At 44.8% G+C, this 26,462-nt stretch overlaps 6 non-coding genes across 6 annotated transcripts; all 6 read left to right on the top strand.

Annotated features, from left to right (window-relative positions):
- Positions 1-17,947: 17,947 nt before the first annotated feature.
- On the top strand, positions 17,948-18,029 carry TRNAL-UAG. The gene has a single exon. It is a non-coding gene; the product is annotated as a tRNA-Leu (tRNA).
- A 1,286-nt stretch (positions 18,030-19,315) lies between these two features.
- TRNAG-UCC lies at positions 19,316-19,387 on the top strand. The gene has a single exon. It is a non-coding gene; the product is annotated as a tRNA-Gly (tRNA).
- Positions 19,388-21,482: 2,095 nt separating this feature from the next.
- TRNAL-UAG lies at positions 21,483-21,564 on the top strand. Its single transcript has one exon. It is a non-coding gene; the product is annotated as a tRNA-Leu (tRNA).
- Positions 21,565-22,850: 1,286 nt separating this feature from the next.
- Positions 22,851-22,922, top strand: TRNAG-UCC. Its single transcript has one exon. It is a non-coding gene; the product is annotated as a tRNA-Gly (tRNA).
- Positions 22,923-25,017: 2,095 nt separating this feature from the next.
- Positions 25,018-25,099, top strand: TRNAL-UAG. The gene has a single exon. It is a non-coding gene; the product is annotated as a tRNA-Leu (tRNA).
- A 1,286-nt stretch (positions 25,100-26,385) lies between these two features.
- TRNAG-UCC lies at positions 26,386-26,457 on the top strand. Its single transcript has one exon. It is a non-coding gene; the product is annotated as a tRNA-Gly (tRNA).
- The last annotated feature ends 5 nt before the right edge of the window (positions 26,458-26,462 follow it).

Here is a 26,462-nt window from a genome sequence, read left to right on the forward strand (position 1 = left end):
AAGAAGATCACAATGGTTTAAAGAATTGGCATTCATTCTCAACCTACTCTGCCTTATGAATGAGATTCATTCTTCTCACAGTATGTGCAAAACTAATTTGGAAACATTGCCCTCAAAAGAAACCATTTACTTGTCCAAATCGTGATAACATTTTCAGAAAAAACCCCAGATATAAGTCCTCTAGTGGATTAGTACAGGAGATAATGCAGAGTATTCAAGCATACCTAACAGTATCAACAGATCCCAGTACTCAAATAGTGCTGTAGTATGGAAGAAAATGGCCAAATTTGATCCATGTTAAAAGAAATTTGGGAAGCTAACAAAATCAGCAGCACAGTAATAATAGGTGATTTCAATAGCCCCAGTATTGACTGGGTGAATGTAACATTAGGACATGCTAGAGAGGTAAAGTACTTAGAAGAAATAAATGCTTCATGGAGCAGCTAGTATAAGAACCAACAAGAGGGGAAACTATTGTAGACTTAGTCCTTAGTGGAACACAGGTTTTGGTGTGAGAGGTAACAGTATTGTAGTCACTTGGCAATAGTGATCACAACATGATCAAATTTGACTTAACTGGAAAGAGGATACTAAAGAAATCCACTGCAACAGCATTTAACTTTCAGAAGGGGGTGACCATGATAAAATGAGGAAAATGGTTAGGAAAAAACTGAAAGAAGAAGCTGCAAAAGTTAAGAGTTTACATCAGGCATGGACATTGTTTAAAAATACCATCTTGGAAGCCCAGACCAGATATATTCCACACATTAGAAAAGGTAGAAGGAAGATAGGAAGTGACGTCATCAGCCCAAATTGATGTGTAGTAGACAGCTCCCATTCCTACTAAGTCTAATCTGCAAAATAAGCCAGGTATCTGCTGTTGAAAAGCAGATTTCTGATGAAATATCATTTGTTTATGAGCTGAGGTTGGCATCTAAAAAGCAGTTTTTCTTCAGCAAACTAGCAGGTGAGATGAATGAGGAGTCGGGAGAGCCAGAAGTGGCTGGCTGTGACCAGCTGGAAATAGGCCCAGAGCAATCTGAAACGGTGCTATCAATTCCTGGAAGAGATATCCCTACTAGAGCTGAGTTTAGGGAATGGTTCTGCGAACTATGGCAGGATATGAAATTGAATAGAAAAGAGATTCTGGCTATGGTTGTGGACTTTAGAGAGGAGATTACTGAGATTGGTCGGCACATTGAAAATGATATGTCATAATGCTTACTCCAAGGCCATGGAACAGTTAAAAGGGCAGTGTTGGGACTTGGGGGTCTGAGCAGACAGTTTTGGCAGACAAGATCGAAGATCTTGAAATTCATTCTCGCTGCTGCAATATCAGATTCCATGGGGTGCCGGAGACTCCCGCTTACGAGGACTGTAAGGCTATCTTGTCTACTACAGTCGAGATTGAAGGATTGGAATTGCTGACCATCAAAATGGAGTGTGCTCTTTTTGCTTTGGGTCCTCAGAGTAGAAGCAGACTTACGATATCATAGCCTGTATTCACAATTATGCTGTAAAGGACATAATATATGAAGTAGCCTGGAAGCAGGCTGAGTGGTCATGGGATGGATGCCAAACTGCTGTTTTCGTTGATATTGCTCTGATAGCCCTGTGCGAGCATCAGGAGCTGAAAGAGGTGACTGTGACTCTTGAGGAAAGAATGTATTTGCTACCGTGGACTTTCCCATTTGGTCTCCTCATCTCAGTAAAAGAAGTTACCTCCAGAGTGCAGTCAGTCATGGAAGCAGAGAAGATATTGACAGCGGCTGGTTTCACTACCAAGTTTTTGTCACAGCTACCTTGGGTTATACTATCCCCCTTGGCAGCGTATTGATTAAGGGGGCAAGAGACTGTGCTGACAGTTGGGGGAGGGGGTCTGAGCCGTTTGAGAGGGGACTGACCCCCCTGACAACAGGGAATCCCTGTTGTTGTCTAAAGATCACTATGTCTTGGCTGGTTTAAGAGACACATCTCATTATATGAATAGCTGACTTACACAGTTATTTGTATGGAGTGCTTTTGTATTTGTTATTAGCTTTTGTCTTATGTGGTTATATACTGTTTCCTTATGTTTTAGGATTGGGTGGGATAAGGTTGGTTTTCCTAGCATGTAGCAGATGGACTCAGGAACAAGGGGTATAGTGTAGTCCTGATAGCAGTTGGAGACGGATCAGATTTCAATTTTATGTCAGCCCTAGTACATATACCCCTGCAGGAAGTGCAGCTCTTCAGTATTTTCCGTCTCCATAGCAGTTAGGGACTCTATGCATGCGAAGCCTCACAAATCTGCTTCACTTTTTTGAAGGAGTTAATAAACATGGGGATAAAGGTGAACCGGTAGATATAGTATACTTGGATTTTCAGAAGGCGTTTGACAAAGTTCCTCATGAGAGGCTTCTACGAAAAGTAAAAAGTCATGGGATAGGTGGCGATGTCCTTTCGTGGATTGCAAACTGGCTAAAAGACAGGAAACAGAGAGTAGGATTAAATGGACAATTTTCTTAGTGGAAGGGAGTGGACAGTGGAGTGCCTCAGGGATCTGTATTGGGACCCTTACTTTTCAATATATTTATACATTTATAAATATTTATAAATAATCTGGAAAGAAATACGACGAGTGAGATAATCAAATTTGCAGATGACACAAAATTGTTCAGAGTAGTTAAATCACAAGCAGATTGTGATAAATTGCAGGAAGACCTTGTGAGACTGGAAAATTGGGCATCCAAATGGCAGATGAAATTTAATGTGGATAAGTGCAAGGTGATGCATATAGGGAAAAATAACCCATGCTATAATTACACAATGTTGGGTTCCATATTAGGTGCTACAACCCAAGAAAGAGATCTAGGTGTCATAGTGGATAACACATTGAAATCGTCGGTTCAGTGTGCTGCGGCAGTCAAAAAAGCAAACAGAATGTTGGGAATTATTAGAAAGGGAATGGTGAATAAAACGGAAAATGTCATAATGCCTCTGTATCGCTCCATGGTGAGACCGCACCTTGAATACTGTGTACAATTCTGGTCGCCGCATCTCAAAAAAGATATAATTGCGATGGAGAAGGTACAGAATTGTGATGGAGAAGGTACAGAGAAGGGCTACCAAAATGATAAGGGGAATGGAACGGCTCCCCTATGAGGAAAGACTAAAGAGGTTAGGACTTTTCAGCTTGGAGAAGACTGAGGGGGGATATGATAGAGATGTTTACAATCATGAGAGGTCTAGAACGGGTAGATGTGAATCGGTTATTTACTCTTTCGGATAGTAGAAAGACTAGGGGGCACTCCATGAAGTTAGCATGGGGCACATATAAAACTAATCGGAGAAAGTTCTTTTTTACTCAGCGCACAATTAAACTCTGGAATTTGTTGCCAGAGGGTGTGGTTAGTGCAGTTAGTATAGCTGTGTTTAAAAAAGGATTGGATAAGTTCTTGGAGGAGAAGTCCATTACCTGCTATTAAGTTCACTTAGAGAATAGCCACTGCCATTAGCAACGGTAACACGGAATAGACTTAGTTTTTGGGTACTTGCCAGGTTCTTATGGCCTGGATTGGCCACTGTTGGAAACAGGATGCTGGGCTTGATGGACCCTTGGTCTGACCCAGTATGGCATTTTCTTATGTTCTTATGTTCTTAGCACAGCGTTAGAGTAAATTTTACCAAAGAAATCCAAATTAAGAAGAAATCTTACCTCTACAGACGAGCCCCACTCTCCTGCAGTGACACCCGTTGGGTCCCTCCCCCAGTCGAGATTCCCGAGGTGATTTCCGCGATCCCTCGGAGGTAAGCCTCGGTCTGGTGGCTGACCCTTGGCGGGGACCTAGCCCCTGACATCGGGTGAGGTTGAGAGGCAGCGGGTGCAACCTCGAGCGTGGCAGTGAAGGTATTTTCCCTCTCCCCCGCAGCCGGAGACCGCCCAGAACGAAACCGGGAAGCGCCGGGACAAGGTAAGGTAGAAATCTATTTAAAAGTCTCCGGTCTCCGAAGTTCGAGGAGACGCACAGGTCGCCAGCCAAGACCAGTGCCACCGAGTTGATCTGCCCTAGCAGGGCTAGACCACTGTCAGATCCGAGGGTCCTCCCATGTGGAGACCCTCCGAGGTGGTCGCCATATTGTCCGCGTGGTCGCCGTCACCATTTTGGCCCTGTTTACTGCCCTGTCCGCCGTCTCGATCCGTGCGCACAGAGGCGAGCCGTGCGCACAGATACCTTGTGCGCACAACGTCGTACGCACAAGTACTGGTTGCACAAGCGAAGCGCATAACCACGCGCTCGCTGTGCCGGGCGCATAATTTCGACCCATGCGCACAACAGCGCACATCTCTCTGCACGCACGCACCAACCTACGCGCGCAACTTCGCACACCGGAGCGCACAACTGTATTGTACGCGCAGAAGCCATTGCACCACCTGAAAATAACAGTGTGAAGAGGCCCTAGGGGACCCAACTCATGGCCCTCCCCAGCCGGTACCGGACCCCAGCCTCTCGAGCAGTACACCGGACCTAGCATCGCACAGCGGGACCCCCCCTCAAACGGGGCTCCCCAGGGACACTGCGCCCCCTAGTCTAGACACAGCTTCTATCTCCTGGGTGGAATTCTTCAAAGGTCTGCATACCTTCGTCCACATGCAACCGGGGCCTCCTACAATGCGGTCACAGGCTCCACCAGAGGACCTCAACATGCCAGGACCCTCTATGCTCAGGGAAGTGATCCCACCGCCCAGAAGCCCCACCTTCAGGGACACACACATTTCAGATGAGGAGTCAGAACTCCTGGAGGAAGGGGAACTCCCTCCGGGGACAGAACCCTACCAAGGATGAGCTTCCAGACCTGGTCACACACAGCTTAAAAGAGCTTGCCATCCCGGGCACAAGTGCCTCGGGGGAACCTAAGATGAACCCACTTTTGGAGGGACTTCGTCAGACCTCCTGCCATTTCCCACTATTACAAGCCATCCAGCAACTAATTGACCCTGAATGGGATGCCCCAGAAACCACATTCAAAGGGGGCCAGGCTCTGGCAGCCATGTACCCTCTGGACGCAGCCGCCAAAGATCTCCTGGCATGTCTAAAAGTGAATGCCATGGTCTGCGCGGTCTCGACGTGCACTACTATCCCAGTGGAGGGAGGAGCAGCACTCAAGGATGCTCAAGACGGACGTCTGAAATCTATCCTCAAACAGTTCCTTTGACGTCTCCACTATGTCTTTACAGATCACGGCCTGCTGTGCCGTGGTGACACGCGCCTGCTTAGCACAGACCAGGAACAACACTCCTGGGTAAGCCCTGGAACCAGCTGTATCATTCCTCGTGGACGCTGCTTCGGATCTGGTACGCACAGCAGCTAGAGGAGTCTCATCCGCCGTGGCGGCCAGAAGACAAATCTGGCTCCGAAACTGGTCAGCCGACGCATCCTCCAAAATGAGACTCATAAGGATGCCTTTTAAGGGAACACTGCTGTTCGGAAGCGAACTAGAGAAACTAGCCAACAAGTGGGGCGAGTCCCCACTGCTGCGGCTACCGGAGGACAGGAATAAGAGAAACCAGCGATCCTTCCCCCGGATCTCTAGGGACAGAGGATCACAGTGCTTCAACCCATATAGAAGCTCATATCAAGTGGCCCGCCTCGCAGCCCGGAGCCAGTCCTTTCGGAACAAGCACAATAAAAGGGGAGCCAGCTCGGCCCCAGCCGCACCCCACAATGAAAATCAGCCGACCCATCCAAAGAAAGAAGCCATAGGGGGCAGACTGGCCCTATTCTACTAAAGATGGGTCGAGAGAACTTCGGACAAGTGGGTCCTATCCATCATTCGTGAGGGATATTACCTGGATTTCCACCACCTCCCTCCGAACAAGTTTGTGGAATCTCCCTGTCACGACCCTCCCAAGAGAATGGCAGTGGAAGCTACACTGACCAGATTATTAGCCCTAGAGGCTATAACACCGGTGCCTCCACAACAAATAAATACTGGCCATTATTCCATCTATTTTATCATTCCCAAGAAGGAAGGAACGTTCAGACCTATCCTGGACCTCAAGGCGGTCAACCGTCACCTGAAGATTCCTCGCTTCTGCATGGAAACCCTACGCTCGGTAATAAGGGCGATACAACTGGGAGAGTTCCTTACCTCCCTGGATCTGTCAGAAGCCTACCTACACATTCTGATCCATCAAGAGCATCAGCGTTTCTACGCTTCTCGATCCTGGACTGTCACTACCAGTTCCAGGCACTACCTTTCTGGTTAGCTACTGCACCCCGGACGTTCACCAAGATCATAGTGGTGGTGGCAGCAACACTGAGGAAGGAAGGAATCCGCGTGCACCCTTATCTAGACGATTCGCTGATCAGAGCGAAATCCCCAGAGGAAAGCCACCAGGCAACCAACAGAGTCAAAACTCTATTGGAGATCCTCAGGTGGGAGGTCAACACAAACAAGAGCTGCCTGCAGCCTTCCCAATCTCTAGAATACTTGGGAGTCCGGTTCGACACCAAACTAGACAAGGTCATCCTGACACCGACAAGGAGATCAAAACTGATGACCCAGTTACGAGCCCTGTTGAGCGAACTTTGCCCCACAGCATGGGATTACCTACAAGTTCTTGGCTTCATGGCATCTACATTGGAAGTAGTCCCATGGGCACGAGCTCACATGAGACCCCTACAACGCTCACTACTATCACGATGGAATCCACTGTCCCAGAACTACACAGTACGGCTTCAGCTCCCGGACAGAGTTCTGGCCCAACTACTATGGTGGCTACAAGAAGCCCATCTGAGCCAGGGAACGAGACTATCCTCCCCAACCTGGATCCTACTCACCACGGATGCCAGCCTACGAGGATGGGGAGCACACTGCAAGGAGCTAACCGCCCAAGGGCAATGGAACGAAGAAGAGTCAGGATGGAATATCAATCGCCTAGAAGCCCGGGCAGTCAGACTAGCCTGCCTAAGGTTCAGTCACAGCCTCAGAGGCAAAGCGGTCAGAGTAATGTCGGACAACGCCACAACAGTGGCCTACATCAACCGTCAGGGAGGAACCAGAAGCCAACAGGTGTCTCTGGAAATAGACCCCCTAATGTCATAGGGGAAGTGAATCTTCAAGAGATCTCGGCAGTCCACTTTGCCGGCAAAGACAATGTCGCAGTGGACTACTTCAGCAGAGAAAGTCTAGATCCAGGAGAATGGAAACTGTCAACCATAGCATTCCAATTGATAGTAAATCGTTAGGGAACACCAACCATGGACCTCCTGGCAAACCGGTCCAACGCCCAAGTACCCAGTTTCTTCAGCCGCAGGCGGGAACCCCAGTCCCAGGGAATCGATGCCCTGGTACAGTTCTGGCCACAGGAGACTCTGTAATATGTCTTCCCGCCGTGGCCCCTATTGGGCGCGATCATCCACAAGATATAACACCACAGGGGGCCAGTACTTCTAGTGGCCCCGGACTGACCAAGAAGACTGTGGTATGCAGACATGCGAAGACTGCTGGCAGGGAACCCCCTGCCGCTACCTCCACACTTGCTCCAGCAGGGACCGATCCTCCACTAGGATCCAGCTCGATTCTCTCTTACGGTCTAGCTATTGAGAGGGCTTGCCTAAGGAGGAGAGGATACTTGGGGGCAGTAATTGACACCCTACTCCGAGCACGCAAGTTCTCCACATCCCTAACATACATAAAGGATTTGGAGAGTATTCGAATCCTGGTGCGAGGACCACGACATCATACCACGCTCAGTCAAAATTCCTGCGATTTTGGAATTCCTACAGAACGGGCTACAGAAGGGATTGTCCCTCAACTCCATCAAGGTACAGGTGGCTGCCTTGTCATGCTATGGAACCAAGAGCGAGAGCAGCAGCACAGCCTCTCACCCGGATGTCTCCCGCTTCCTGAAAGGAGTCAAGTACATCCGACCATCCCTAAAGTGGTCGGTGCCTCTTTGGAACCTTAACCTGGTCCTAGATTTCCTAGCAGGAACCTCCTTCAGACCTCTCCGCGGCCTGTCTCTCCGACTATTAACATTGAAGACAGCCTTCCTGCTGGCAGTCTGTTCAGCCCGTCGTATATCCGAGCTACAAGCACTGTCCTGCCGAGAGCCATTCCTCAGACTCACCCCAGGAACCATCCAGTTACGCACAGTTCCGTCGTTCCTCCCCAACGTGGTGTCTTACTTCCATCTAAAAATAGCACACCTCACATCTACTAGGGAAAGAGCTCTCTCTATCGCAGGCCCTACACGCTGGAATTCCATGCCCATGACACTTCGATTAGAATCCTGCCCAATTAAATTTAGAACTAAATTAAAAATCTGGCTGTTCCATCAGGCCTACCCAGACTAATCCACCTCCCCCTGTGAATCAAACACCGCCATTGTATTGTACCCCTCCTTACCTACGTCCTTGTATTATTATTATAATGTTGCCTTTATCCGTTGGAGCTTGTCAATTATGAATTGGTTTTGATTTTATTGTTATTTAACTAGTTTACAATCCTGTATTTTCTTGCCTTTGCTTTAGTTTCTTTTATCCCCTCCCCTAACCTTTGTTATAATGTATTTTCCTCACTTTTGTTATTATGTGAACCGGCATGATGTGCCTTTCTAATGCCGGTATATAAAAGTTATTAAATAAATAAATAAATAAATAAATCTCAACCAAACCATCTCGCTACCATCGCCAGATGAGCATAAGAATTTGGAAGAGGCTTGAAGTCTACGCCATCTCAATGTCGGCAGATTCCTAGTCTGATACCTGGAAAGGTCAGAATCCGTACAAAAGACAGACCATCTATTCGTCCCTCACAGCGGAAAGAAGCAGGGGGAAGCGGCCTCGCGAGCAACCATAGCCCGCTGGATCAAAGAAGTTATCAAGGCGGCCTATGTAGAAGCAGGCAAGCCACCGCCTTTACAAGTCAAGGCCCATTCTACTAGAGCCCAGGCAGTGTCCTGAGCAGAAAGCAAGATGCTGTTACCTGCTGAGATCTGCAGGGCGGCGACATGGTCCTCCATCCACACCTTCTCCAGGTTTTACCGCCTGCATGTTCAGGCTTGGGAGGACACAGCATTTGCAAGGCCAGTACTAAGTGGGTCACGGGCAGCCTCCCACTGGTTTGGGAGTAGCTTTTATACATCCCATTGGTCCTGCATCCATCTGCTACACGCCAGGAAATGGAGAAATGATTTACCTGATAATTTCGTGAGCTCAGAGCATGACCCTGGGGCATCTGAAGGCAGGTGAGGGTGTGACAGTGCGTGCAAGAAGTGTCTGTGCCGATACTCTGGCACCCTTATAGCCAGCCCGGGGGTGGGAGGGAGCACTCATTAAGTGAGTGCATGAGCAGCAGCGGTGTCCGGGTGAGACAATGTGTGCCTGATGTGTATGACAGCCCCTGCCACTTTACACCAGTCTCCACGCAATCAGAACTCCATTTCCACGCTGTGCTGCTGCCACCAAAAGCAACACCGTCGTAGATACTTTTCATTTCTTTGGATCATGGACCTCTTTGCAACCTTTAAAATGTTTGCTGACCACCACGTTTCTCTTTCATTTTTACATGCAGTTATACGATATATATGGAAAGTTATTAATGAAATAAAATAAATAAAGAGATGAACACCAGGACCATTACTTTTCAGGAAAGCTTCCCCTTCTACTGCCCTATTGCCTCTCAGCCCTAGCCCATTTTTGAATTCAATTCCCTCCTCTTTGCCCCTGAGTGCCTTTCCTTCTGCCCTCTGGTCCATTTTCTTACCCTCAGCCCCTCTGTCTCGTGTCCTCTCCCTCCTGAATTCCATCCATGGCCTTTTCCTTCTTGCCTCACTTCCACTCACCCATGGCTCCTTCCCCTGTGCCCTTTTCTCCAGCTCTTTTCCCCCTGCCCTGCTAATCTTCCCCCATGTCCCCCCTCCACCTTCTGTCCCCTCTCCTTCCTGCCCTGCTTCATCTTACCCAGGCCCCTGCCATTCTGCCTTTCCTCCTGCCCGCTGTCCCCTTCCCTCAAGCCTTCCCTCCTGCTCTTTCCCCTGTGTCACTTTTCCTCTTTCCCCACTTCCTTCACCCTTTGCCCCTCCCCAGGTGCCTTTCCTCTTGCTATCTGACTGCTGTGTCCCTTGTTTCCTCCCCCCTACCCTCTTCCTCCCATGGCCCCTTCCCTCCTGCCCTCTGGCCCCTTCCCTCCTCTCTTCAGTACCTTCCCTTCTGCCCTCTGGCCCTTCCCCTTCCTATTCTCCCCCCTAACCAGATTTTTACCTCAAGATTTCCTTTCCCCACATTGTACTAAAAGAAACTACCTTAAAGAGCCTGGTAAGCACAGCACTGGAAGAAGACAGATACCGGCTGCCTGCCTCGACTCAGCTCTGATAGCACAGAAATCCTCAAACTGAAAGAAAAGCAGTTTTTCCCCCTTTGTGGCTGTGGTTAAATTTCCATGCACTCTGTTTACGCTGGGTCTTCTTTTCATTTTCTCTCTGCCTCCTCATTCTTTCTCTGTTTGAAGTGATGTATTGTCTCCTCATTTCTTTAACAGTTTAAATCATTTTTGTGTTTCAGTAAAACAGACAGACTTTTCTACTGCATCTATGGAAATATATAGAACAATGTTGGCTAAGTAGACTTGGATCCTCCTGAATAGTACAGGAAACAACATCAATCATTCATATTTTCTACAGGATTACAAATAATTTCAACCCCCCCCCCCCCCACACACACACACACCCCTACAGTATTACTGTATGTGATTGCAAAAGAGATGGTCTACATCAGTGGCTCCTAACTTCTGTCCCCAGACCCCCGGGATCATTACAGGGGGGTCTGCCAGAAGCGCAGCTGCCCAGAAAATGAGCGGGCTCTGCACTAAGGCTGCTTCCTGTGCGGTGTAGAAGAGCCCAGTCCCGCGATGCTAAAGAGGCGAGGAGCAGGGTGAGCTGCTGGCAAGGGCCCAATCGGTGCAGAGAGAAGAGGAGGAGCGCCACTGCTGGAACCCTGGCACCATGGTGAGAAGAGCAAATAATAAAAATCTTAGAAACCAGGAAGTTCTAAATAAGCTCAGGTTTATTATAAGACTACAAATTACAAGCTATTCAGATTATGATGTATTTTATATATTTCTCCACAGCAAATTCCGTTAGGAGAATCCACTCAGGATTTTCATTAGGTCATATTCAAACAGAGAGATCTGCTAATTAGCCCCTCCTACAATGCTTAAAAAGTAGATACTAATTCATCACTCATGCCTTCAGTGTTCCCTTTCTGGGCACTGCTGCTTCTTGCCTTCCCTTGCAATGAGTGCTCTTTGCAATGAGGATAATATTATATTGCATATCTCTATAAACTGTAAAAACTTAGATTTTAATTTCTTCTGCCTAGTAATAGACGGTTTAATATGATCTTGAGAAAATGTCTTTCTCATTTTGAATTTATTTTGAAGTATCTCATCAGGCCTCTTTCTTTTTGAAAGCCTTGTTCAGGAGGAAAAAAATATATATATGGTACCGTCGACTCTCTCTGTTCATGGTTGATTAGATCTTGAGATTATAAGTTTTTGTCCCCAGCAGTGGGTACATTTCAGTATCTGTATATACATTGCAGTTTAACTGTGTCGAGTGCAGTCCTTATTTGTAACCCATGATAAAAGCCTGTGAGCCCTGCCTTTAAGGGGAGTTGTGCCTTTAAGAGAAACCCCCTCCCCCTGCTTCTCTCATTGGGAAGGGTCTGCATGCCCTCTCAATCTAACTTGAGTCTTCTTAAGTGCCTTATTGGCTCAAGAAACTGTTCTTCATGCCTCCCCTGCATCACATGGATCCTAGGCTAGCTACCATTGGATCTTGCCCTCTAGCCCTAGCTTGCTGGGATATTTCCTGTAATCACTCTCCAAGACTGTAAGTCAGTCTCAAGCATGCTGCCTAAAGGCTAGAAGTACCTGCAGCCTCTGTAATATAATTAGCTTTTTTATATTTCTTCTCATCGCTTTAATCCTAAAGACTGATCAGCTTCAGAACCCCTTGAATTCTCACCCTGAATCCCAAGAAACTCCATCTCCCTTCTCCTGCCTATCTCCAGCTACAAAGATCTCTGCCTGGGGCATATATATACGTTTGGAAGCAACAATTGTAAGTAATGGAAAATTATCTGTACAATAAATAATTTCAAACTTAAAAGATCTTTACCTGAATACTGATTAAGAAGAAAAGTTAGCTGTATGGAAGAGGGAAATCTGTGTATTTCTTATTGAGCAGGCACAGTAAAAAAGCTAATTAGATAACAGCAAATAAGAAAGCGTTATACAGGAGATGATTTGAAAGTAAAAGCTCAAATCATACAGGCGATAACAAGTGAGAAACCAGCAAGTAGAAACTCAGTAAAATTTGTTTATACAGTCTGTGAAACTTGTCGAACTAAAAGCCTTTCAAGGAAATATGCAGTACGTTGAAACAGGGATTTCAGCCTGCTACAGAAAGTTTGCATTGAACAGGAATTGTTAAAGACTGCCTTGCATTTGAATAAACCTCTCATGCCCACAGTGTGGGAAGAACCAAGCATAAAAAACCCTAAATTGTAAAGATTTACACTTCGGAACTAACTTTGAGTCTGCAAAGCATTTAAGAAGCAAACGCAGATTTAAAAGTAAGCAAGGAATACTAGGAGCAGTAAAGAAGCATTTGGCTTTGTGTAATTTGAGCTCGGCGGGAAAAATTCAGAGCACTTCTGCCAGTGAAACAAAGGATTTAACGACTGTACTTAAGTCCATTCAAATTTCCCTGAGCCGAGAAACTCACCCCTCCCCTCTCCCACTGCTACAGGCAGAAGGCAATCAGTTGTCATAGTAACCTGAGCTCTGCCAACTTTACTGACTAAACAGTAAAAGACTGACAACAAGGAACTGAATAATTGTGGAGATTTATTAAGAATTATTAAAGGGTTCTGAAGCAAAACACTGGTGAGTGTGTAGAATCAAACTGAATAAAAAAGACGAATTCAAGGAGATCATGTGACCCTTTGGCGAGAGCAGATGTGAGTTCTCGTCTCTGCCTGGGGCCTCAGCCATCCATCCACATCCTACCACACTAACCGAGATTTGACGACATTCTTCAGAGCCTATTACTTGCTGGCAAAGAACGCTCCCACAATAATCGATGGCGGCATGAGCAGGAAAGAAAGAGAAGGACAAAGAAAAAGAATGTGAGAAGGCCTGCACACCCGACCCGATCCCGGAAATGGCCGCCGGCGCGGCGGAGACGGGGTTGTCACCTGCGAGTCCCACAGCAGAGTTAACAGCGGCAGTCCTGGCAGCGCTTAGCCCGGAGTTAAAAATAATATCAGCACAGCTCCAGGAGCTTACTTCGGGGCTGGCGGGATTCGATCGGCGTTGTGCTGAAGTGGAAGCGAGGGTCTCGGCCAATCAAGATGGCCTCCAGGGCATGCAGCAGGAGATTGCTGCGCTACGAGCTACACTGGGGAAGCAGGCCAAAAAATTAGAGGATCTTGAGAACCGCTCGAGGAGGGCCAATATAAGGCTGGTAGGCTTGCCAGAACATTTAGCTGAACACCAATTACCTGGTTTTCTTGAAAGCTGGCTGCCGACAGCGCTCAATCTTTCTGGGCTGCCGGATATTCTCCGGGTGGAACGAGCCCATCGACTTGGGCCCAAAAGAGACGACCGGAGCAAACCTAGAGTGGTAATTGCAAAAATTTTAAACTACTCCCATAAGGCAGCAGTTATCCGTGCGGTGCAGCAGGGAGCAAAGCCAGTATATGAGAATTCCCCTGTGCTGATCATTCAAGATTTTTCACAGGCAGTATCTCAGCAGCGCAGGGTATTGGCGCCTTACTGCTCCCAACTATTTAAAAGGGGTATCCGGGCGGTTTTGGTCTACCCCACCCGTTTGAGAGTACCGACGGCACAAGGAACCAGATGGTTCATGGAGGCGGACTCTATTCAACAATATATACAGTCCCTGCCCGAGGCTCCATCGGGGGAAGTGTGATTGACTGTCTCTGTCGCATCGCAGAGATGTGCGGTCCGCTTACTATTCTCATCTCTCCAGTTGTTTGGGTTGAGACTTGTTAAAGCTTGCTATGGCAGGTGCCTTTGGATCTCAACTCTAGTTTTTTTTCATTGATTGTTGTTCCGTTTTTACCATTTCCAAAGGTAACGCTGGCTTGGAGCTCTTACTATTTATTTATTTATAGATTTTTATATATTTATTTATTTATTTATTTATTTATTTTATTTATTTATTTATTTATTTATTTATTTTTATATACCGGCAACCGTTTGCACATCGTGCAGGTTTACAGATAACTTAAAACAAGGATATATATAGGCAAAGCCTTTACAAGGAACATTGTGTAACCTAGAACATAGTAACAGATCAATAACTAAATAAATAGGGGAGGGAGGGGAGGGGGTGGTCGAGACAAAGGGGGGGGCAGGGGGGGTGAAGACGGAAACGTGAGGAGAAAATATGTACAGGGAAACAATGAACAAGTGGTATGTACATAGGTTGTGTGCAATATTTGAAAATGCGCAAGGGCAACAGTGAAAGGGGTAAGAAGATATGTACGGTTCTAATAAGAGATAGATTATTGTGTGCATGATAAGTGAGGGGTTTGTGGTTGTCTTGAGGGGATGGGTGTAGGTCCTGTGGTAGGGGTGTTAGTACTAGTACTAGATGGAGGTTGGGTTAAGGTGTTTATAGGTGGTGAAGGTGATTGGGGGTATGCTTGGAGGAAGAGCCAGGTTTTGAGTTTCTTTTTAAAGGTGGGTGTGGAGGTTTCGGTGCGAAGGTCAAGTGGCATGGAGTTCCACAGGGAAGGGCCTGCGAGGGAAAGGGCCCTATTGGTGGTGGAGATGAGTCTTGTGGATTTTATAGATGGGGGGGATAAGAGTTCCACGAAGGGAGGAGCGTGTAGGTCTTGAGGAGGTACGAGGGAGGAAGGGTGGGCTTAACCAGTTGTAGTGTTCATTAGTAATACTTTTGTGGATGAGGGTAAGGGTCTTGTATAGGATGCGTGAATGGATGGGCAGCCAATGGAGGTTGATGAGGGTGGGGGTAATGTGGTCTTTCTTCTTGACATTAGAGAGGATGCGTGCAGTAGCGTTTTGAAGGAGTTGGAGAGGTCTGAGGTAGGTGGCAGGGAGTCCAAGTAAGAGTGCGTTACAGTAATCGATTTTTGAAAAAATTAGTGATTGGAGTACTGTGCGGAAGTCATGGAAGTAGAGGAGGGGTTTGAGTTTTTTGAGGGTTTGGAGTTTGAAATAGCAACTGCTAACGATAGATTTGATATATGGTTTGAAGGTTAGTTGGTTGTCAAGTATAACACCCAAGTTTCTTGTGTCGGAGATAAAGTTAGGAGTCTGAAGCGTGGAGGGACAGGGTATGGGTGCATGTTTGGAGGAGATGAGGAGGAGTTCAGTTTTCTGAGGGTTGAGGGCTAAGTGCATGTCGGTGAGAAGTTGGTTAATGGAAGTGAGAATGGTGTCCCATCTATGTAGAGCAGTGAGTACAGTATCTGTGAAAGGAATGAGTATTTGCACATCATCTGCATAGATGAAGTGTGTAATACCAAGGTTAGAAAGGAGGTTTGTGAGGGGGAGCATGTAAATGTTGAATAGCGTGGAAGAGAGGGAGGATCCTTGGGGGACGCCACAGTCGAGATTAACAGGGGGGGATGTGAAATTATCAATGAGGACTGTGTAGGTGCGGTTTTGGAGGAAGGACTTTATCCAGGAGAGGGCAGTACCTGAGATTCCTATACTGGTGAGAGTGTTGATAAGGATGTTATGATTTACAGTATCGAAGGCGGCGGAAATATCTAGCATGGCAATGAGATAGGATTTACCGGCATCCATTCCTTTGATGATGGTGTCTGTGAGGGAAAGGAGTAGGGATTCGGTACTGAGGTGTTTACGAAAGCCATGTTGTGTAGGTGGGAGTATGTTGGATTGTTCTATGTGGTCAGAGAGGCGGGAATTAACTAGTTTCTCAATGATTTTGGAGAGGAAAGGGAGATTGGAGATGGGACGGAGGTTGGATAGGTTGGAAGGATCAAGGGAGGGTTTTTTTAGGATAGGTTTGACCACAGCTTGTTTCAGGGAGTTGGGTACCAGGCCGTGTTCCAGGGAGCAATTCACGATTTTGGAGAGTGAGGTGGCTATTGTTTTAGGAATAGCGAGTAGTAGTTTAGTAGGGATAGTGTCTGAGGGGTGGGAGGAGGGTCTCATCTTTTTTAAAATGTTTTCTATTTCTAGTGTTGAGGAGGGTTCAAAAGAAGTGAGGATGTTAGGTGTGTGTAGAATGGAGGGGGTTATACTGTTAGTGTTGGGGGAATTTTTGGGGGCCTTCACCAATACCGAAGTATTGGTGAAGGCCTTCACTCCTGTTTACATTTTTAAACAACGAGATACAGAAAACAATCAAATGATAACTTTAACATATAACATTAAAGGAGGGGTATTTACATTTGGCATCTTACTATTTACATTTACATTTACTTGGCATCTTACTATTTACATTTACATTTGGCATCTTACTATTGGCACCAGGACTGAACTGGGTGCCCCTCGTAGAAGCTGGCCTGGGGAGTCCAGCGTGGGTGTCGGGGCCTTTCATCCCATTTGGCCCATATTCTCTCTGGCCGGTTCAGGCTGGGGGGTGGTGAGCGCCAGTGGAGATTTCTACCATCTTAATGGCACCTTGAACTTTTTTGGATTGCGATCTCTCTGAATCTTCATGCCCGGCTGTAAAGAGGTTTGAATGGAAGTATTCAGGTTTCTACCACTAGCAGAATTTAAAACCATTACCAGGGAATCATGCTTGAATGAAAACCCCTCACTTCCATTCTCTTCCTTACCCTTTCTGCCTACAGACAAAAAGTTTATTTTCAGAGGTGTGTGTTCATATCTACCACAGAACTTTCTTCACCAATAATTCATGCAGCACAGCATGCATTTAAAATAAACCAGTCAGTTTGTAGTAAAAATATTTTCTAGAGATGTGAATCGTGTGATCGATCGTCATATGACAGGTCAAAGGTAGCGCCGGCTCCATTTTGTTTTTTTGTCCCCCGACGTCAGGAGCGTAGGAGATCGCTCCCGGACCCCCGCTGGACCCCCAGGGATTTTTGGCCAGCTTGGGCCACCTGACCCCCACAAGACTTGCCAAAATTCCAGCGGGGGTCTGGGAGCGATCTCCTACCGTACGGAAAAACGATTCGACTGCAGGAGGTTGCCGTACGGCAACACGATTCGAGTGCAGGAGGTCGTTCCGGAACCCCGCTGGACTTTTGGCAAGTCTTGTGGGGGTCAGGAGGCCCCCCCAAGCTGGCCAAAAGTCCCTGGGGGTCCAGTGGGGGTCCGGGAGCGATTTCCTATGCTCCTGACGTCGGGGGACAAAAAAACAAAATGTTTCGATGAGGGTTTCCGTTTTATATGTCTGGCATGCCCTGTTTTTCCAATAGGAGGTGTGGATTAGGGTTTCAGGAGGGATGTGTTTGGCTTGTCCAGTCCCTTCCCAGGTACGGCTTTTATGGGAGTCGCCAAAGTTTCTGGCAGTGAAAGGTGTCTGTGCGTCTGTGTTACTGAGGTGACACCAGAAGTGGTGTGTTACTGAGGTGACACCAGAAGCGGCGAGTTAGTGAGGGCCTGTCTCCCCCAGCCAGACATCATCACGAAAGGCCGGCTCAGGGTGACGCGTGATAGCGGGTGACCGGGGACATTTCGGGCCCTGCCTCGGTGGATGATATCGGGCAAGGGAGGCAGCCGAGAGGATGGGTCCCACAGCGGCAGGAAGTTTCGTGGTGCACCAGCAACTTTGGCAGTGCTGTTGAAGATTAGTGAATTACCCAGGGTTTCTTTGTACTTAACCTACAGTTTTCCGAATGACATTGCCATGTCTGTCTCATCCAACGTATCAGGCATTGCATTGGTCACCGGCACTAGATTTTTGGGTAGCATGGCCGAGCGGTCTAAGGCGCTGGATTTAGGCTCCAGTCTCTTTGGAGGCGTGGGTTCAAATCCCACTGCTGCCAATTTTTCTCTTTTAAGAATACTTTGATTATTATTATTATTTTAATTCATCACTCACCCCTTCGGTGTTCCCTTTCTGGGCAGTGCTACTTCTTTCCTCCCCTTGCAATGAGTGCTCTTTGCAATGCGGATAATATTATATTGCATAACTCTATAAACTGTAAAAACATAGGTTGATTTTATTTATTTATTTAAAAACTCCTCTATACCGTCGTTAAGTTAGATAACCATCACAAAGGTTTACAGCAAGGCACGATAATGAAAATATGAGTGGTATAGATTACAAATTAGTCATGTGCCATCACAACACGGTAACAATTCATTACAATATAGACTATGTGTGTAAGTTAAGCTTGTCTGTTGGGAACATATTAGGCGGTTTGAATTTAACATTAATATGCATTTGTAGGTTACAAGTAACAACTTCAAGTTTGGTGCGTCCTTATCGATCAACTGTTTTTCTCCTTCTCTTTATCTTTATAAAAAGCTTGTTTAAAGAGCCAGGTTTTCAGATTGGTTTTAAATATTTTCAAATTCTCTGCAGCCTTATTTCGAGTGGCATGGTGTTCCATAGCACGGGGCCAGCCAGCGATAGTGCTCTTTCCCTTACTTGCGTGAGGCGTGCTGTTTTGACCGAGGGGACAGTTAGTAGAGCCTTATTAGCAGATCTCAGGTTTCTTTGCGGGACGTGTACGCGCAGTGCAGTGTTAAGCCAGTCAGCTTTTTCATCGTGGATTAGATCGTGAATTATGCACAAAGCCTTATATTGAATTCTTTGTTCAATTGGAAGCCAGTGTAATTCGGCGAGCGATCCTGTAATGTGGTAATTTATTTTTTGCCAGTCGAAATTCTAGCAGCTGAGTAATAGAAGCTTTAATATGAGCTTGAGAAAATGTCTTTATGATTTTGAATTTATTTTGAAGTATCTCATCAGGCCTCTTTCTATTTGAAAGCCTTGTTCAGGAGGAAAAAAAATATATCTGGTCCCGTCGACTATCTCTGCTCATGGTCGATTAGATCTTGAATTTGTAAGTACTTACATCAGCCCTTCCATACTTAGCTTATCTTCAGTTCCTTCATGTTTCTCTATTTGACGAATGCACACATGAAAGCACAATATAATAATTTTTAAGAGTGGCATATGTTAATGTCAATCTGTTTATCCTTTCCGTGCAATCTAATGATTAGGGTTTTGCTAAACTAATGTTCTAGCTGAATAAGTTGTTCTTACGATGGCCATCCATCTTTCAAACGTACAGAGATGGGATAGAATGCCAGCTCTTCACCAGCATTGGTGGTATAGTGGTGAGCATGGCTGCCTTCCAAGCAGTTGACCTGGGTTCGATTCCCAGCCAATGCAAAGCATCTGTTTAGACCTGACATCATGCTTTTTCCATCCTCTTTTTCTTCCATAAGAACATTAGATATGCCATACTGGGTCAGACCAAGGGTCCATCAATCCCAGTATCCAGTTTCCAAAGTGGCCAATCTAAGACACAAGTACCTGACAAGTTATTTGTCCTGAGTGACTCCTTGCTGTTATTTGTCCTGAGTGACTCCTTGCTGTTCTGATTAACAAATAATGGCACCTAATCAAATTAATCACACAACCGTAACACTTCATTTAGACACATACTGAGTGACTCACAGCTCTCTTGTTTAACAAATATTGGTACCTAATCAAACCAAATCACTCCAACTTAACACCTTTCCAAGGTGAGTGACTGAAATTTTCAACCGATTTTCTTAGGTATAGACTGCCCCTAGCTTGTTACTAGCTTCGGGCTACCTTTTTATTTATTTATTTATATATATTTTTAAATATACCAACACACTAACTTATGCTTATAAGCTGCCTGACTGATTATTAAAAATAAACACACTAACTACTGCTTATTAACTGCCTTACTGACTATTCAAAAATAAAACATTCTAACTTCTGTTTATTCCCTGTCATACTGACTATTAAATGCACCAGCACACAGCACTATTCTCAAAATGAGCATGACAGTAAAAATAACTCTATTTCACAACTAATGTAGTAGTAAAACACAGAGACTGTGACTTTTTACCTGTGATTAGTACCTTACAGGTACACATGGTGAGGACCTACATCACTAATCATTCAATTGTCCTTTATAATATATTGTAACCAAATCTATTTGGCACCTGTTAGAATGCTCTGTTGTACGTATTCACCTACTTTAATCTTTGTGCCTACATGTAAACCGTTGCGATGGTATATAACTTAGCGAAGGTATAGAAAAGATTTTAAATAAATAAATAAAAAGATTTGGCAGCCAAAACTAACTTTCCTTCTTTTATTCTGTACTCCATTTTTCCATCCTCTTTTTCTTCCATAAGAACATTAGATATGCCAGAAGGGAAGAGCAGAACCAAGGGTAATGCCAAAAAGAATGTGAAGAGAGAAAAAAAGGTTGAAAATGTTTTCTTTGCAGTTTTTAGAGAGGATCATAGGACTGCTCTGGGAACGTGCATTCCTTCTGTCTTTGCATTTTGCTCAGTTCGGGAGGCAATGCATTTCTTTTGCTTTTTCCCAGTGCATGCACATCAGGCTGGTCTGGCTTTTCCTTTCAGCCACTGTCCTCCGTTTTCCTAGTTTGAAGTTTGCGTGCCCTTATTTTCTTAGTAGGTAAGGCTCTGCTCTTTTCTTTAACCCCTCTGTCTGCGAGCTGGTAGCCTGGTCAGTAAGGGCTCTGTCCTCTGAGTGCCAGGGGCTGTGAGTTTGAATCCAGCTTAGGGAAAAAGGGTGGGAGGTGAAAAGTAGGTACTAGTCAAGCTTTTTATTTTTTTTTTTTTTAAACGGATCTGGTCCCTATTGGGATTTTTTTTTTAATTCACTTTTTTAGAATTTTCTTTTTTTTGTTGTTTTTTTTTTTTTACACCAGTCATGTTTCGATGAGGGTTTCCGTTTTATATGTCTGGCATGCCCTGTTTTTCCAATAGGAGGTGTGGATTAGGGTTTCAGGAGGGATGTGTTTGGCTTGTCCAGTCCCTTCCCAGGTACGGCTTTTATGGGAGTCGCCAAAGTTTCTGGCAGTGAAAGGTGTCTGTGCGTCTGTGTTACTGAGGTGACACCAGAAGTGGTGTGTTACTGAGGTGACACCAGAAGCGGCGAGTTAGTGAGGGCCTGTCTCCCCCAGCCAGACATCATCACGAAAGGCCGGCTCAGGGTGACGCGTGATAGCGGGTGACCGGGGACATTTCGGGCCCTGCCTCGGTGGATGATATCGGGCAAGGGAGGCAGCCGAGAGGATGGGTCCCACAGCGGCAGGAAGTTTCGTGGTGCACCAGCAACTTTGGCAGTGCTGTTGAAGATTAGTGAATTACCCAGGGTTTCTTTGTACTTAACCTACAGTTTTCCGAATGACATTGCCATGTCTGTCTCATCCAACGTATCAGGCATTGCATTGGTCACCGGCACTAGATTTTTGGGTAGCATGGCCGAGCGGTCTAAGGCGCTGGATTTAGGCTCCAGTCTCTTTGGAGGCGTGGGTTCAAATCCCACTGCTGCCAATTTTTCTCTTTTAAGAATACTTTGATTATTATTATTATTTTAATTCATCACTCACCCCTTCGGTGTTCCCTTTCTGGGCAGTGCTACTTCTTTCCTCCCCTTGCAATGAGTGCTCTTTGCAATGCGGATAATATTATATTGCATAACTCTATAAACTGTAAAAACATAGGTTGATTTTATTTATTTATTTAAAAACTCCTCTATACCGTCGTTAAGTTAGATAACCATCACAAAGGTTTACAGCAAGGCACGATAATGAAAATATGAGTGGTATAGATTACAAATTAGTCATGTGCCATCACAACACGGTAACAATTCATTACAATATAGACTATGTGTGTAAGTTAAGCTTGTCTGTTGGGAACATATTAGGCGGTTTGAATTTAACATTAATATGCATTTGTAGGTTACAAGTAACAACTTCAAGTTTGGTGCGTCCTTATCGATCAACTGTTTTTCTCCTTCTCTTTATCTTTATAAAAAGCTTGTTTAAAGAGCCAGGTTTTCAGATTGGTTTTAAATATTTTCAAATTCTCTGCAGCCTTATTTCGAGTGGCATGGTGTTCCATAGCACGGGGCCAGCCAGCGATAGTGCTCTTTCCCTTACTTGCGTGAGGCGTGCTGTTTTGACCGAGGGGACAGTTAGTAGAGCCTTATTAGCAGATCTCAGGTTTCTTTGCGGGACGTCTACGCGCAGTGCAGTGTTAAGCCAGTCAGCTTTTTCATCGTGGATTAGATCGTGAATTATGCACAAAGCCTTATATTGAATTCTTTGTTCAATTGGAAGCCAGTGTAATTCGGCGAGCGATCCTGTAATGTGGTAATTTATTTTTTGCCAGTCGAAATTCTAGCAGCTGAGTAATAGAAGCTTTAATATGAGCTTGAGAAAATGTCTTTATGATTTTGAATTTATTTTGAAGTATCTCATCAGGCCTCTTTCTATTTGAAAGCCTTGTTCAGGAGGAAAAAAAATATATCTGGTCCCGTCGACTATCTCTGCTCATGGTCGATTAGATCTTGAATTTGTAAGTACTTACATCAGCCCTTCCATACTTAGCTTATCTTCAGTTCCTTCATGTTTCTCTATTTGACGAATGCACACATGAAAGCACAATATAATAATTTTTAAGAGTGGCATATGTTAATGTCAATCTGTTTATCCTTTCCGTGCAATCTAATGATTAGGGTTTTGCTAAACTAATGTTCTAGCTGAATAAGTTGTTCTTACGATGGCCATCCATCTTTCAAACGTACAGAGATGGGATAGAATGCCAGCTCTTCACCAGCATTGGTGGTATAGTGGTGAGCATGGCTGCCTTCCAAGCAGTTGACCTGGGTTCGATTCCCAGCCAATGCAAAGCATCTGTTTAGACCTGACATCATGCTTTTTCCATCCTCTTTTTCTTCCATAAGAACATTAGATATGCCATACTGGGTCAGACCAAGGGTCCATCAATCCCAGTATCCAGTTTCCAAAGTGGCCAATCTAAGACACAAGTACCTGACAAGTTATTTGTCCTGAGTGACTCCTTGCTGTTATTTGTCCTGAGTGACTCCTTGCTGTTCTGATTAACAAATAATGGCACCTAATCAAATTAATCACACAACCGTAACACTTCATTTAGACACATACTGAGTGACTCACAGCTCTCTTGTTTAACAAATATTGGTACCTAATCAAACCAAATCACTCCAACTTAACACCTTTCCAAGGTGAGTGACTGAAATTTTCAACCGATTTTCTTAGGTATAGACTGCCCCTAGCTTGTTACTAGCTTCGGGCTACCTTTTTATTTATTTATTTATATATATTTTTAAATATACCAACACACTAACTTATGCTTATAAGCTGCCTGACTGATTATTAAAAATAAACACACTAACTACTGCTTATTAACTGCCTTACTGACTATTCAAAAATAAAACATTCTAACTTCTGTTTATTCCCTGTCATACTGACTATTAAATGCACCAGCACACAGCACTATTCTCAAAATGAGCATGACAGTAAAAATAACTCTATTTCACAACTAATGTAGTAGTAAAACACAGAGACTGTGACTTTTTACCTGTGATTAGTACCTTACAGGTACACATGGTGAGGACCTACATCACTAATCATTCAATTGTCCTTTATAATATATTGTAACCAAATCTATTTGGCACCTGTTAGAATGCTCTGTTGTACGTATTCACCTACTTTAATCTTTGTGCCTACATGTAAACCGTTGCGATGGTATATAACTTAGCGAAGGTATAGAAAAGATTTTAAATAAATAAATAAAAAGATTTGGCAGCCAAAACTAACTTTCCTTCTTTTATTCTGTACTCCATTTTTCCATCCTCTTTTTCTTCCATAAGAACATTAGATATGCCAGAAGGGAAGAGCAGAACCAAGGGTAATGCCAAAAAGAATGTGAAGAGAGAAAAAAAGGTTGAAAATGTTTTCTTTGCAGTTTTTAGAGAGGATCATAGGACTGCTCTGGGAACGTGCATTCCTTCTGTCTTTGCATTTTGCTCAGTTCGGGAGGCAATGCATTTCTTTTGCTTTTTCCCAGTGCATGCACATCAGGCTGGTCTGGCTTTTCCTTTCAGCCACTGTCCTCCGTTTTCCTAGTTTGAAGTTTGCGTGCCCTTATTTTCTTAGTAGGTAAGGCTCTGCTCTTTTCTTTAACCCCTCTGTCTGCGAGCTGGTAGCCTGGTCAGTAAGGGCTCTGTCCTCTGAGTGCCAGGGGCTGTGAGTTTGAATCCAGCTTAGGGAAAAAGGGTGGGAGGTGAAAAGTAGGTACTAGTCAAGCTTTTTATTTTTTTTTTTTTTAAACGGATCTGGTCCCTATTGGGATTTTTTTTTTAATTCACTTTTTTAGAATTTTCTTTTTTTTGTTGTTTTTTTTTTTTTACACCAGTCATGTTTCGATGAGGGTTTCCGTTTTATATGTCTGGCATGCCCTGTTTTTCCAATAGGAGGTGTGGATTAGGGTTTCAGGAGGGATGTGTTTGGCTTGTCCAGTCCCTTCCCAGGTACGGCTTTTATGGGAGTCGCCAAAGTTTCTGGCAGTGAAAGGTGTCTGTGCGTCTGTGTTACTGAGGTGACACCAGAAGTGGTGTGTTACTGAGGTGACACCAGAAGCGGCGAGTTAGTGAGGGCCTGTCTCCCCCAGCCAGACATCATCACGAAAGGCCGGCTCAGGGTGACGCGTGATAGCGGGTGACCGGGGACATTTCGGGCCCTGCCTCGGTGGATGATATCGGGCAAGGGAGGCAGCCGAGAGGATGGGTCCCACAGCGGCAGGAAGTTTCGTGGTGCACCAGCAACTTTGGCAGTGCTGTTGAAGATTAGTGAATTACCCAGGGTTTCTTTGTACTTAACCTACAGTTTTCCGAATGACATTGCCATGTCTGTCTCATCCAACGTATCAGGCATTGCATTGGTCACCGGCACTAGATTTTTGGGTAGCATGGCCGAGCGGTCTAAGGCGCTGGATTTAGGCTCCAGTCTCTTTGGAGGCGTGGGTTCAAATCCCACTGCTGCCAATTTTTCTCTTTTAAGAATACTTTGATTATTATTATTATTTTAATTCATCACTCACCCCTTCGGTGTTCCCTTTCTGGGCAGTGCTACTTCTTTCCTCCCCTTGCAATGAGTGCTCTTTGCAATGCGGATAATATTATATTGCATAACTCTATAAACTGTAAAAACATAGGTTGATTTTATTTATTTATTTAAAAACTCCTCTATACCGTCGTTAAGTTAGATAACCATCACAAAGGTTTACAGCAAGGCACGATAATGAAAATATGAGTGGTATAGATTACAAATTAGTCATGTGCCATCACAACACGGTAACAATTCATTACAATATAGACTATGTGTGTAAGTTAAGCTTGTCTGTTGGGAACATATTAGGCGGTTTGAATTTAACATTAATATGCATTTGTAGGTTACAAGTAACAACTTCAAGTTTGGTGCGTCCTTATCGATCAACTGTTTTTCTCCTTCTCTTTATCTTTATAAAAAGCTTGTTTAAAGAGCCAGGTTTTCAGATTGGTTTTAAATATTTTCAAATTCTCTGCAGCCTTATTTCGAGTGGCATGGTGTTCCATAGCACGGGGCCAGCCAGCGATAGTGCTCTTTCCCTTACTTGCGTGAGGCGTGCTGTTTTGACCGAGGGGACAGTTAGTAGAGCCTTATTAGCAGATCTCAGGTTTCTTTGCGGGACGTCTACGCGCAGTGCAGTGTTAAGCCAGTCAGCTTTTTCATCGTGGATTAGATCGTGAATTATGCACAAAGCCTTATATTGAATTCTTTGTTCAATTGGAAGCCAGTGTAATTCGGCGAGCGATCCTGTAATGTGGTAATTTATTTTTTGCCAGTCGAAATTCTAGCAGCTGAGTAATAGAAGCTTTAATATGAGCTTGAGAAAATGTCTTTATGATTTTGAATTTATTTTGAAGTATCTCATCAGGCCTCTTTCTATTTGAAAGCCTTGTTCAGGAGGAAAAAAAATATATCTGGTCCCGTCGACTATCTCTGCTCATGGTCGATTAGATCTTGAATTTGTAAGTACTTACATCAGCCCTTCCATACTTAGCTTATCTTCAGTTCCTTCATGTTTCTCTATTTGACGAATGCACACATGAAAGCACAATATAATAATTTTTAAGAGTGGCATATGTTAATGTCAATCTGTTTATCCTTTCCGTGCAATCTAATGATTAGGGTTTTGCTAAACTAATGTTCTAGCTGAATAAGTTGTTCTTACGATGGCCATCCATCTTTCAAACGTACAGAGATGGGATAGAATGCCAGCTCTTCACCAGCATTGGTGGTATAGTGGTGAGCATGGCTGCCTTCCAAGCAGTTGACCTGGGTTCGATTCCCAGCCAATGCAAAGCA

This window comes from Rhinatrema bivittatum, chromosome 2, assembly GCF_901001135.1.
Source record: "Rhinatrema bivittatum chromosome 2, aRhiBiv1.1, whole genome shotgun sequence".
In the NCBI taxonomy this organism is placed as follows: Eukaryota; Metazoa; Chordata; class Amphibia; order Gymnophiona; family Rhinatrematidae; genus Rhinatrema; species Rhinatrema bivittatum.